Source organism: Lithobates pipiens, unplaced genomic scaffold (genome assembly GCF_037356315.1).
Source record: "Lithobates pipiens isolate NorthernLeopardFrog02 unplaced genomic scaffold, aLitPip1_a1.2 Scaffold_13, whole genome shotgun sequence".
In the NCBI taxonomy this organism is placed as follows: Eukaryota; Metazoa; Chordata; class Amphibia; order Anura; family Ranidae; genus Lithobates; species Lithobates pipiens.
Window position 1 is genome coordinate 356374403 of NW_027507718.1, and position 13726 is coordinate 356388128.

The window sequence follows — 13726 nt, forward strand, 5'->3', positions numbered from 1 at the left end:
TAATGTGAAATATCAGGTACAGCAAAAAAGTATTACTTTTACAGTGGAAAGAGGTCAGTGTTAAAGGTATGTGCACACCAAATCTGAATACAATATGTTTTTTTGTAACTATACCAACTGTATATTTATGACCCTAATACCTGATATACTATATTTGTATGAGTACCTGAAAATCCGAGAAAGTCTGAGCCCTTGTACACACGGTCGGAGATTACGACGGACTGTGTCCTATCGGACCTTTTTGTCGGATATTCCGACTGTGTGTGGTCGCCATCGGACTGTTTCCGTCTGAATATCCGACGGACCAACTTTTCCAACTTGCCGGTAAAATTTTCAGACAAAATGCTCCGATCGGACATACTCCAATCATGTGTAGCCTACTCCGATGGACAAAGTGCCACGTATGCTCAGATCAAATTCCTAGACCAAAGCTATTGGCTACTAGCTTGAACGTGGTCCCGCCCTAACAAAATAACATCATCACGTTATGTACAATCGGATTTTCCGACAACCGTGTGTATGCAACAGTTTTGGACAAAATCCGTCAGACAAAAATTGGTTGCCGGAATGTCCAACAGTGTGTACAAGGGCTCACAGTGTGGTCCCTTTGGAGGGGTATGTGTAGCTTTTTAAAAAAGAAATAAAAAAAAGAACCCAGCAGGAAAATCATGTCCCCTTTGTATGCTGTACATGTTAGTGCTTAAAAAAAGTTACTGCTCACTGACAAATTATTTTTTTTCTCATTTTTATTTTTTTTATTCTGTTACATATTTCCCCAATGCTATGTTTACCTACTAGCATTGGCTCCTTTTACCATGTGCTCTTGCACTATAAATCCATTTAGTCACAATGTGATCAAATATTTTATCTGATCTATGATGTTACAGGGACTGGGAAGTTAGTCCCACTTCTGCATTTGTCCTTCTGCTCCTAAGGATGGAGAAATTTCCCCTCAATGTTAAATCTATTAATATATACCTACTCTTAGCAGGTTAATGTAACCAGACTGTGCAAACTTGCCAACTGAGTCTTACAAACACTATTGATGGTCTTAATTGTTCTTGTTTGATGGAACATATGATTATACTAAATAATACCCCCCCCCCCCCCCCCCCATCAGAAAGTCTTTACCTTTGATAGCAAGTAAGACCACAACTGTCTTAAATATGACAGCCAGATCTCCCCCTGTGAAGTGGCAACATGGCATTTGGACCTGTAGTCCCACAGCTGAAACGCCTCATATACAGTCACTCCTACAACAGGAAATCCTGCTTCAGAACATTCTCCTAAGACTATGCTTCTCCCTCTGAAAGTTGATATGCAAAGGTAACTTAGAACATCCAGTAACCATCTGCATGACAGGCTTGATTTCTTGGAGGAATGAACTTACCATATTGAACAACATATGTCCTCAGCCACTAAAGTCCACAATACAGTAGTGGATATTCAGGATGAGCACTCTGAGACCATACAACAGCTGCACCTGAGAATCGCAAACATGGAGGACCACTCCAGGCATAATAACATTAAAATCAGGGGTTTAGCAGAAGCTATCACATCAGCTGAGATAGTACCTTATCTACACCAACTATTCCATGAAATACTTCCATCACTCGCCACAAGATATGCTCATTGAAATATGAAAATCCTATATAAACAATACTGTAGCCACAGTTGCTCAATTAAAGGGATTGTAAAGTGAATTTTTTATTTATTTAAAATAACAAACATGTTATACTTACCTCCACTGTGCAGCTCTTTTTGCACAGAGTGGCCCCGAACCTGCTCTTCTGGGGTCCCTCGACGGCTGTCTCAGGTTCCTCCCGCAGATGCTTCTCACGTTCATGCGAGCTCCTTCGCATGATGAGAAGCATCTGCGGGCGCGCTCCCGTGATACAGCCGGCGGCTATAGCCGCTCGCTGTATCACACGGCCCCAGCGCTCCGCGTTAGTGGATGTGATTGACAGCAGTGCGAGCCAATGGCTGCGCTGCTTTCCATCCATCCACTCCAGCCAATCAGCGGCCAGGCTGAACGGTGGAAAGGATGTCGGGGGACGAGCGCGGGACTTTTGAGGGGTGAGGTAAGTAAAACGAGGGGGCTGGGGGCGCCGGGACTGTCAGATGTTTTTTCACCTTAATGCATAGAATGCATTAAGGTGAAAAAACATTTACCTTTACAACCCTTTTAAACAATGCATTGAGGCTGACCTGTAAGTTGGGGACATCCTGTAAGGATGTTATTCCATTACATAGCTTGGTGTCACTTGAAAACTGAAATGGTACATTTAATCTCAGACCCTATATAATTTATAAATCTATAAAAAAGCAAGGGTCCCAGCACTGAACCTTGGGGTACACCACTAACAGCCCCAGACCAGAGTATGCATCATTAACCCTACTCTCTAAATACGGTCTTTTATCCAGTGTTCTATTCATTTACAAACTGACTTTTCCAGGTCTGTAGACTTAACCTGACACATTAGCCATGTGTGGGGAACTATGTCAAACGATTTTGCAAAATCCAAGCGTACCACGTTCCACAGCCACTCCTTTATCTAAGGTTTTACTTACCTCCTCATAAAATCAGATTTGTCTGACAATTTCCATCATTCATGAATCTATGCTGTCTGTTGCTTAAAATATTTTATTCCAGCAAGAACTCATCTATGTGGTCTATGATGATCTCAGAAAAATGCTTCATTACTTTTGTGGTAAGTAGAAAATAGAAGACTCCTTTTTGAGTGTGGTCAATAGGAAAATGAATCACCACTTATATTTGTGGATTTGTGCATTTAAGAAATCCCCCCTTATGATGGTGGTCTGTAGAAGTTGGGATGCCCCATTACATTGGAGGTTAGTAGGGGTAAGAATGCCTCCTTACATTGGTGATCAGTAGAAGGAAGAATGCTCCATCACATTGGTGGTCTGTAGAAGAGCGAAGGCTCCCTTACACATGTGATCAATAGGAAGAGAAATTCTCAGTTATGTGGGTAGTCAATAGAAGGAAGAATTTTGCTGGTCTGTGCTTGGGAGAAGGAACATGTGGAAGGCTTGGTTAACAATTAAATTTTCTTCTTCACGTGCTCTGGCTGCATAGCATGCCCACTGTCAGAAAGAAGAGGGAGATACACCCAGCTTCTCAAAGATGTAGCTGCCTTACTCTTTAGATCTGTCTAACAACATGAATACAGGAGATTGTCTAACTTTACTATCAGTTATTAATAACTTAATAACTTATTAGTAATAAGTGAAATGAGGATGCAGTGCTTTTAGCGCATTAAGAATGTGGCAATTTGGTACATTAAATTAAACTGTACTGCACAATTCTGCTCTGCAAACAGCACTGTGTATAGAATTGTAGGGTAGCACTGTTTTTTTTTAGCAACTATTTCTCATTGCAAAGTGTAGTACAATACACTAATGTGTCTAATACTGTGGGTGAGATTTACTAAAACTGGTGCACATTAAATCTGGTGCAGCTGTGCATAGTAAACAATGAGCTTCTAACTTAAACTGATTGGTCAATATGCACAGCTGCACCCATTTTGGTAAATCTTCCCTTGCATATATTACTATGTAGCACAACTATTTCTCCCTAATCACACACTGTCCCTATTTATTCCAATACACATTGAAAAAAAGATTTCTGGGAACCCTGCCTTTTATGGGGGAGGGGGGGGGAACTGGCATATAAGAAAACCTCCATTATTGGTTTTTAGAGAAACCCGACCACAGTCCAAAGGCCAGGAGGTGCATTATTGGTACACGGTTGCTATAAAAGAAAACAGCGGTTTAGGAGATATTTGCCGAAAGACAGGCACCGCTGTCTACGGTGCATGCGCCATAGACAGCAGCGCGCAGGCGCACTGAGCGCGGCACCATCAACGGCGAATATGCCGCACGTGGCGGCTCCCATGCGCATGCGTGGGAGTGACGTCATCGTGGCTTCACCGAATGACAGCGGCGGAGCAGCGAAGACCCACGAGAAGATGGATGCACCGGACTACAGGGGACAACGGTGACATCGCTGGCTCCTGTGTCAGGTAAGTGACACATAATGGACTACTATGCGATGAATAGTAGTCCATTATGCTTTACCTTTGCAGAGAATGAAAGAGGAAGTAAACTCATCAGGGTTTACTTCCTCTTTAACCCACCAGTCATCATATTACCAATCACCATGAGCACCTCCGACATAAGAAAGCAATGCCTTGCTCCTTTACCATGATGGCCATCACCACATACAGCGCAGAACAAAGCAAATTAAGTTGCTCATGGGGAAGATTTCAGCTTCAGGGAGTCTTCAAGAAATATTGGTGACTCGTCTTCTGATCACTGCCTGCCTTTTTTAGGCTTAGAACACAAAGTATATGTACTTGTTCAAGGAGGCCTTCCAGGAGAGCAATATTTATGTTGCAATTGCAGCTCCAATAATGCACTCACTGCAATAGATGTGGAGAAGGCATGTCACAAAATGTAGGTTTTGGTTGTCTCTGCAGACTGCAGAGTGGAATGTAAGTTTGGTGTAGAGTCTGTCAGCTTCCCTGTAGTGTCCGCAGGTCCTGGGTAGTTTGGCTCAGCTCTGGAGATGGTCTGAGGATGACATAACAACATTGGGGTGTGGCTACGCATTTCAGGGCACAAGACATGCTCATTTGTCAAACCCAAAGGGCAAGCATTCTATGTAAAGTGTATATAAAGGGGCAGGGGGTGGGAGGGGGAATTCTAGACACGTCCAACTGTTGCATCGCAGATCATTTTTACACTGAAGATTTTCATTTAGGGAATATTTTGCTGAGAGTTTGTATACAGCTTCAACACCTGGATGTATAGTGCCCTCTGGTGGTAATGAAGTTTGGGAGACACACTGCCATTCTGGTGGTGATGAGTACTGCGGCCCTCTAATCATCCATAAGGAGAGAAGCTGGAGTGACCATATTTATCACATGCATTGTTGCTGACATTTTTGCAACTTGTGAGTAGGTGGACGGTGGCAGGAAAGCACATTGGTTGTATCACTTTTGGAATAGTGGATTAATACCCATGGACACAATTGCTTTACTCTTTCAAGTTTGGACATTATTTAACAGAAAGTGGACTATATTCACAATATGCTCCACAATATGTCCATCATTATACATTTAATATTTATATATTTCATCTATTTATTTGATGGGGCTGCATGATTCTGGAATATCTGCTAAAACTGGAAATATAAAACAACCAAAGTGATAAGGTTGTAAAAAGGAAAGGTAGAAATTTGTATTTATTTATTTTCATTACAGGGACCACAACCATTAATTTAAAGAGCGCATTTTCAAATATATTGACTTTTTAGTTTCTAGGAATTTGCATAATTGACAGTCCTATCCTAAGCTTAGAGGCTTAGAAATATTTGAGATATCTGCATCAGATTTGTATCACTTTGTAGAAGAGTGTTTTACATAATGCAGACATTTTAAACAATGTATTAGATGGCCATCTGAACTAAGTGGTATAAATGATCCACCTTAAGAATCAAATACATGAAGAGCCTGGGTAATCAGAATATTATTCTGGGAAATGTGTTCTACAGAAATTCAGTAAATTAAGTTAGTTATACAATAAATTGTTACATATGAACAACATGTTCAGAGTAAGTCACAAAACATTTACTCAGAATTCCCAACTATATTGAATTTTTTTTGTAAAGAACCTTTTCATAGCTGAACCTACCTTACAGAAGGAGTACACAATAACTAGAGCAATATGGAATCAAACAAACAAGCTTATTCAAAACAAAGTAACAGTTCAATGAACATAAACCATAATCCATATAAACTACACAGATCTAAGGTTCCAATTAGGAAAACGTTTAGTCTTATGTAACAGGTAAACACAAGGATCTTAAAGCAGAACCAGACCTTCTACCTGTCCACAGAGTAGTTGCCATAATACATAGTACAGACACATCATTGGTGACTAACCAGCTAGTTTGGTCAGCTATAGTGAGGACAGGTCAGAATTTCTTCTCATCCTTCCATTTAATTCTGTCTATTCCTGATCTTCTGGCCCATCAACTCCTCTCTTTGACCATTGGTTGTCTACTGGTGGTAGGCTGGAATTACATTGTCCTAGCACCAGATTACACCCTCCACATTTTTACACTGTCAAGTTGCAGCCAGCATCATCTTCCAACTCATGGGTACTGTGGCTATTGCATATCAATGCTGACCACTAAAATTGTACTACTGAAAATTTACATCACGCACCAGTTCTCCAGTGTCTTTTCCTCACCACAACAGAGTCTTTTTAAACTTAGGTCAGAACATTCTGTCAGTGCCTGATCAAAGGGGTATGTTGCTATCAACCTGGCTACTGTTTGCTATCAAATTGCTCTTTTGTATTGCCTTGGACTTTCCTTGAATTCTACTTCTGCCTGTTAATTGCCCTGATGTTTTGATCAGTTGCCTGACTATGCATGCCTGCTGCCTGCACTGACCTCCAGCTTATCTGCTCTTGATACTGCTTGACCATTCTGTATGGAGTTTGGTTATACCTGCAAGTCATTTGTGTACTCCCTTGCGGCATGCTCTGTTATCACTGGGTCCTTCAGATCCAAGGACAGCTGATCACAGAAGTAAACACAATCCAGTTATTGGCTTTTCTTTCCTCAAACTGACAGCATGAGGATAGAAAAAGAGAGCTGATAACTGTCTTGTGTTAAAGGGACATCGGCACTGATAATCAGGGCCCAGTGCCCACCAGTGCTGCCAATCAGTGCTCATCATTGCTGCCAATCACTGCCCACCAGTGCTGCCAATCAGTGCTCATCATTGCTGGCAATCATTACCCATCAGTGCTGCCAATCAGTGCCCATCAGTGCCTCCTCATTGGATTCACCTATCAGTGCCACCTATCAGTGCCACCTATCAGTGCCCTTTAATTCCATAGACACAGAGATTACCGCTCCATCCTCCCAGATCCACAATAAAGTGCTCACCCTAATGGAACTCACAGGTGCTGGCTCTGCTCAAGATTGAGGAGAAAAAGAATTCCTGGATGGCCACACATCAGAAAAGGCATCTTTATTGGCAAACAATTAAAATCCAAGTACAGTCATCTCATAAAAATAGGGAAAGAGGACAAATATCTAACACGTTTCACACCCCATCATGGCGCTTATTCATAGCTAAAGAAAAGAAGCGTGTTCATGGGTATATATAGAAGCATTTAGACAACCCTATAGGCTAAATGACCAATCAAAAAGAGCAGTCTCGATCCCATGAGCACGCTTCAAAATACTTCCCTTAGCAGAATGGAACACACCTGAGCAACAAAAGGGTGGCCAACACTTGTACTTGTCAGCCATGCTCAGTGTGTAAATCCATAATCCTAGAAAAACATGATAAATACTAAAACAATACTGGATCTAGTAAAAAATAACAGCTTTAATATCAAAAGTATCTTATCGGACATTATCTGCTGAAAAAATTGCCACAACGATGCATACCTCACTATCATTATTGGAACTAGATAAAAATGAACAAATAATAACATATATAGCATCCATGCATATTGTCATGACATCTGTAAATTTGAACAGATCCAAAAAATGTGCTAATGTAATCCATATAATAAATGCTGCCAATCATTACCCATCAGTGCTGCCAATCAGTGCCCATCAGTGCCTCCTCATTAGTGTCACCTATCAGTGCCGCCTATCAGTGCCCTTAGTGCCACCTATCAGTGCCCTTTAATGCCACCTATCACTGCTGCATATCAGTGCAGCCTCATCAGTGCCTCCTCATCAGTGCCCATCGGTGCAGCCTCATCAGTGCACATCAATGAAGGAGAAAAATAACCTGTTTTGAAATTTTAAAACAAACTATAAAAAAAAATGTTTTGTTTAGCAAAAAGTAAAAAACCCAGTGGTGATTAAAAAACACCAAAATAAAGCTCTATTTGTGTGAGAAAAAAAATAATAATATGGGTACAGTGTTGCATGACTGCGCAATTGTCATTCAAAGTGTGAACTGAAAGATGAAAATTGGCCTGGTCAGGAAGCGGGTAAAAGTGACCAGTAGGCAAGTGGTTAAACACATTTTACTCTCCTATGGATCTGATTCTCAAAGGATGTTATCCAATAACATTTATTGGAAGTTTCTATATTCTAATACCAAGGGCTTTTTTCTCAGAGAATAGGTGCAGGAATCCATCCTCTCCAGTCAACTTCCCGCCCTCAACCCCACCCACTCCCGCCCACAATCCCACCCCTACTGCCCCCAATCTCGCCATTCCTTGCTTGGGGAAGAGAAGTAAAATAATGCCAAATAATGGGTGTGGTCAAGGCTCAGAACTGTGTTTCACACACAATTAGAAGTTCAGGAAAGTGTAACACAGAGTTGTGCAGCGGAGGAGTGTGTATCATTAAGTGTGCATAAAAAATATTAGCATCCCCATTCATAGCTCAACGCCCACCCCATCCAGTCAGGGAGGTCCCCCTCCACATGTCACCTCTCTCACCTTCCCTCCCCATCTGAAGCTCATTGTCTCCCACCTGTCTATAGGTCACCTTCTCCCCCATCCATAGCTCACCTTCTCTCCCCATTCACAGGTCACCTTCTCTCTCCCCCATCAACAGTACACCTTCCCTCCCCATCTGAAGCTCACCATCTCCCCCCCATCCCCAACTCACCTCCCCTCCCTGTCCACAGCTCACCATCTCCCCCTTGTGTACAGGTCACCTTCTCTTCCCTCCCGTCCAAAGGTCAACCTCTCCCTCGTTCACAGGTCACCCTCTCCCTCCCCTGTCCAAAGGTCACCCTCTCCCTCATTCACAGGTCACCCTCTCCCTCCCTTGTCCAAAGGTCACCCTCTCCCTCCCCTGTCCAAAGGTCACCCTCTCCCTCCCCTATACACAGGTCAACCTCTCTCTCATTCAGAGATCACCCTCTCCCTCCCCTATACACAGGTCACCCTCTCCCTCCCCTATACACAGGTCACCTGCTCCCTCATTCACGGGTCACCCTCTCCCTCATTCACAGGTCACCCTCTCCCTCCCCTATATGCAGGTCACCCTCTCCATCCCCTATATGCAGGTCACCCTCTCCCTCATTCACAGGTCGCCCTCTCCCTCCCCTATATGCAGGTCACCCTCTCCCTCCCCTATACGCGGGTCACCCTCTCCCTCATTCACAGGTCACCCTCTCCCTCCCGTATACGCAGGTCACCCTCTCCCTCCCCTATATGCAAGTCACCCTCTCCCTCATTCAAAGGTCACCCTCTCCCACCCCTCTACACAGGTCACCCTCTCCCTCATTCACAGGTCACCCTCTCCCACCCCTATATGCAGGTCGCCCTCTCCCTCCCCTATACACAGGTAACCATCTCCCCCCCCCACCCCACAGCTCAACCCCCCCTTCTCTTCCCCACATTCCACAGTTTACCTTAGCATGCGGCCATGTGCTCTCCCCCATCCACAACTCACTTTTGTACTCTCTGTTACCCCTGCACCCTCATCAACAGATTATCTATCTGTTCCTCCACATTTCACTTCTGCAACCCTAGTTACAGCTCCCCTTAATCCATAGCTCCCAACCTCCAATATTTCACCTCCGCACCCCTAGCTCCCCACACAGCTCTCACTGTGCACAAATAACCCCCCATCCCCAGCTCTGACCTTTGCAAAACAACCTCAACGTCTCCACAGCTGTCTCTCCGCAGTCTGCACAGCCCCCCCCCCCCGTTTCCCTTCGCAGCTCTCATCTCTTCAAAGTTTACAGCTCAGTTTATCTTCACAGGATTAGAACGGTGCAGTTGGCTCCATTCTATAAGGTACAACAGGCTCCAAAACCCCCCCACAGTATACTGTGCAGTCTCCTCTGTGCAGCGTCACCTGTTAGATTATCAGTGTACACAGAGCTGAGGAAGACTTTCACAGCACTTCACTCGGCTCCGTGCTACACTGATCTGACAGGTAGCAGGGGGGACAAAAGATACCTCTGGAAGTCCCAGATTAAAAAAAAAACCCTTACAGTTGCATCATACTGCCAGTGGAGGAAGTAATATAGAGAACTTCCTGCACTGGTTTCAGTGTTGACTAACAGACTGGCTGCTATAGGTGGCAGAACGCTGTTCCACCGAGTTCCGACTGAAAAAAAGTCCTGCTAAACCTTGAAATTGTAGGGATTGAGGACTGATCAACCCCAGTCCTCAAGTACCCCCAACAGGCCATGTGTTCTTGTTTTCCTTTACCTTGCACAGCTGCTTTAAATCAATATCAATGACATGGTATTGATACAAGCTATTTTATCTAAGGGAAGTTTCCAAAACATGGTCCGTTGAGGGTACTTGAGGACTGATGTTGAGAACCACTGATCTAAAACATTAGGTAGGATAAATGTTACACCTTAAAATAATCAGCCTCTACTTTTATATCAATATTTTCCTTATTAAAAACTGCAGACACATAAATACTTTGTTTTCTTTTAAAAATTATTGTAACACATCTTAGAAATGTAACTTTAGATTTAATATGATACTGTGTGTTGGCATTAAGCTAGTTTTAATGGCCAAACTGAGAATGTTGTATATTTAAAAAAAAATAAACTCTAAGTTTTATTCTGCAAAAATGTTTTTTTTACAAAGTTATTAAAAACCCACAAAAGAGGTAGCCAACAAATTCCAAAACATATATTCAAGATTTCTATCTACTGAGTAGGACAGGACCATGCTTGAAATACCAGAATTAAATATTTATTAAAGTACACTGCCCTTGCACTTTAAATCCTGATAGTTGCATTACAGTAGATTTCAGAGTACCTTGCAGAGAGGGATTTGGTTCCATTAGTGCAAATGCATTTTTCATGAAAAGGCTTTATTCTCATCCATCTCTTTTCTTTTCAAAAATGTTATGGAACAGAAAATAAAGTTGATTGTAACTGTTGCACTTACCACTTTATTGATGTAAATAATCCATCATTCAAGGTTGAGAGAGACAAAATATGTATTTTTATTTTTTTCATAACAGCTCATATTTACCTTCACTTTATGTAATATGTGTAGCATTTTGTCATAGTTGCCACTTCTGCTGTGTGGAGTTAGTTTTGGTAATATAATGTATTGGCAAAATACATTTTTAAAGTGTACTGAAATTCCTTCCATCGATGACCTGAAAATGAATCTGTACAGAACTTAACCATTTTAGCTCCTCCACCTGCATACTTAATGGACAGTAGTCGTTATTAAATTCCAGTTCTGGGTATATTGATGTGGCAATAATTTTGTCATTAATTATGATACAGTAGTAATGAAATTATATTTTTTTATAGGGGGGAATACATTGCTCTCTTTTGACATTATTCTCAAAAAGGTGTAGCGAAATACACAAAACAGTATTTTCTTGTTTGGCTGACGTTGATAAAAATTAGGTGAAAAAAGGATTATATTGTGATTTGCCCAATAATAAAGACACTAAAAATGTGTTTTGGTACAAATCATTGTGAAGTTACTTACACGTGAAATTAAACACTCTAACAACCTAAAAAAAAAGTTCACATAGGAATTGTGTGAAGAGAAAAACAAAATGAAAAATAAAGGAGGAAAAGGGTAGGAAGGAGTTAATGAGGCCTAATTTGTGTTAAATAAAGGTTAAAAAATAAATGAATGAATATGCTGAAACTGACATTGAGCTCAGATTAACACACTTTAACACACTTTGATCTGCACTTAACAGAATTAATCAAAATACACCGTTGGAATATTATATTACAAGATATTTATAGATTCACGCAAAAGCTGCTATCTGTCTTCCTGAGATATAGAAATGTGTAATTCCAACTGTTTCTCCCAAAAAATGTTTTCATCACGAAGAACTGCAAAACTAGTATAAAAAAATATTGTTTTATCACACATAAAAGGCATTTAAGAACACTGTACCCCACCTGCATGTGAAATCATTATCCAAAATATCAGCATTTGGCACATGTGGCAACACATCAATCATGTGCAGAGAACTAATTGTATGTTCATGATATTTATTAGGAACACAGACTACAGTATACATTTTATTAATGTGCTAAGACGATTGTTTTGCAATGTAGTATATACTTCAGCACCTGAATGTACCCCAGCTATGGGGCACAGCTTCACCCGGGACTATGACGTCATAAGGGGCGGGGTCACTGGGTGACATCACCCAGTGACCCCACCCCTTATGCATATATAAGTCGCGGAATTACAGCGGGAGAGAGCGTCGTGTCCACATCGGAAGAACAAAAGAAGGAAGAAGAAGAAGACGGTGACAGTGACCCCTTCCCCAAAGCACCCACCCCCCCATGTTGGCGGAATGTGGTACGGCTCAGGGGGGAGGCCACTCACTCTTCCCCACCCCCTTTCCTGACCGGCCAGGCTATGTGCTCGGATAAGGGTCTGGTATAGATTTTGGGGGACTCCCATGCCGTTTTTTCAGCGTAGGGGTTCCCCTTAAAATCCATACCAGGCGACGGGGCTCACAAGGTGTCAATCTCGCCAATAAAAGCTGCGAGATTGACTTCCCTTGCTAGTCCCTTTGTACCGGGAGTCCCGTTCAAAATGAATGGACTTTAGTCCGTGTGTGAGCAAGTCCTTTCATTCTGAAAGTCCATCAGGAAGTCCATCAGACTTAGTCTGCTGGAAAGTCCGGTCGTGTATACGTGGCATTAGGATTATATTTATTTACTTTTTTCTGTTGTGACTCTATTTGTTCTAAGGCAACATTGTCCACTGGACCCCTTTACTAGTTCAGTAGAGGAAGTATCTGTTCTAGATTGTACATATGCCTCCCAATGCCATCACCTGCTCCTATGTGCCTCTTTAGAAGCACATTTTACTGGATAAAATATAAGGTATGCTGTTACACCAGATAAGGCCAGGCAGTTAAACTCATCAGGGTTGATTTACCCCAAGGCAAATAGACGGTTCACTTTGAAAGTGCAGTTTCACCCTGCAAAGGAATTTTACTCAGACCTCAGAGTATTAGGTGACACTCTGCTAACTTCCATCATCCAATCATGTGCCAGCAAAAAATTGTTGTTTTATTTTTATTTTCCCTGAAAGTGAATGAGTATTCTTTGCAAAGTTAAGCTTCACCACTAAGTTTTGGGAGAGTGCAACTTCACTTGCAAAGTGAACAGGATATTTCCCTGTAGTAAAGCAACCCTATTGGAGCAACAGATATCCAGTGAAATGGATCAATGAACTAGTGAATTCCATGTGCAGAAATGGTTAGATTCTTTCATCTCTGACCATTATTGGAGATTAAAGGGGCTGACAGCTGATCGAATGGTAAGGGGCCAGGGGGGAAGGCAACTCATGCACAGAAGGACATCTATTGCTGGCTTTCCGGCAATTAAGGCCCACGCTGTAGTCATCATTTGGCTATAGCATTGGCGTGAAGATAAAAAGCCTTCTGTGTGCAGCCTCAGCCCCTCTAACACTTACCTGAGGTCCCTCTCTGTCCAGCAACGTCCACGAGTAACTCAGCCATCTGAGATTCTGCTTCCTGATTGGCTGAGTCACCGCAGCGGCACCTTTGGCTCCTGCTGCTGTCAATCAAAGGCAATAAAAGTCAGCTAGCCAATCAGGGAAGAGAGGGGGGAGGTCCGAATCTTGGCTCTGTGTCTGAATAGACACAGGGAGCTGTGCCTCAGCTTGGGTGCCCTCATAGCAAACTGCTTGCTGTGGGGGCTCTCAACAGGAAGGAGGG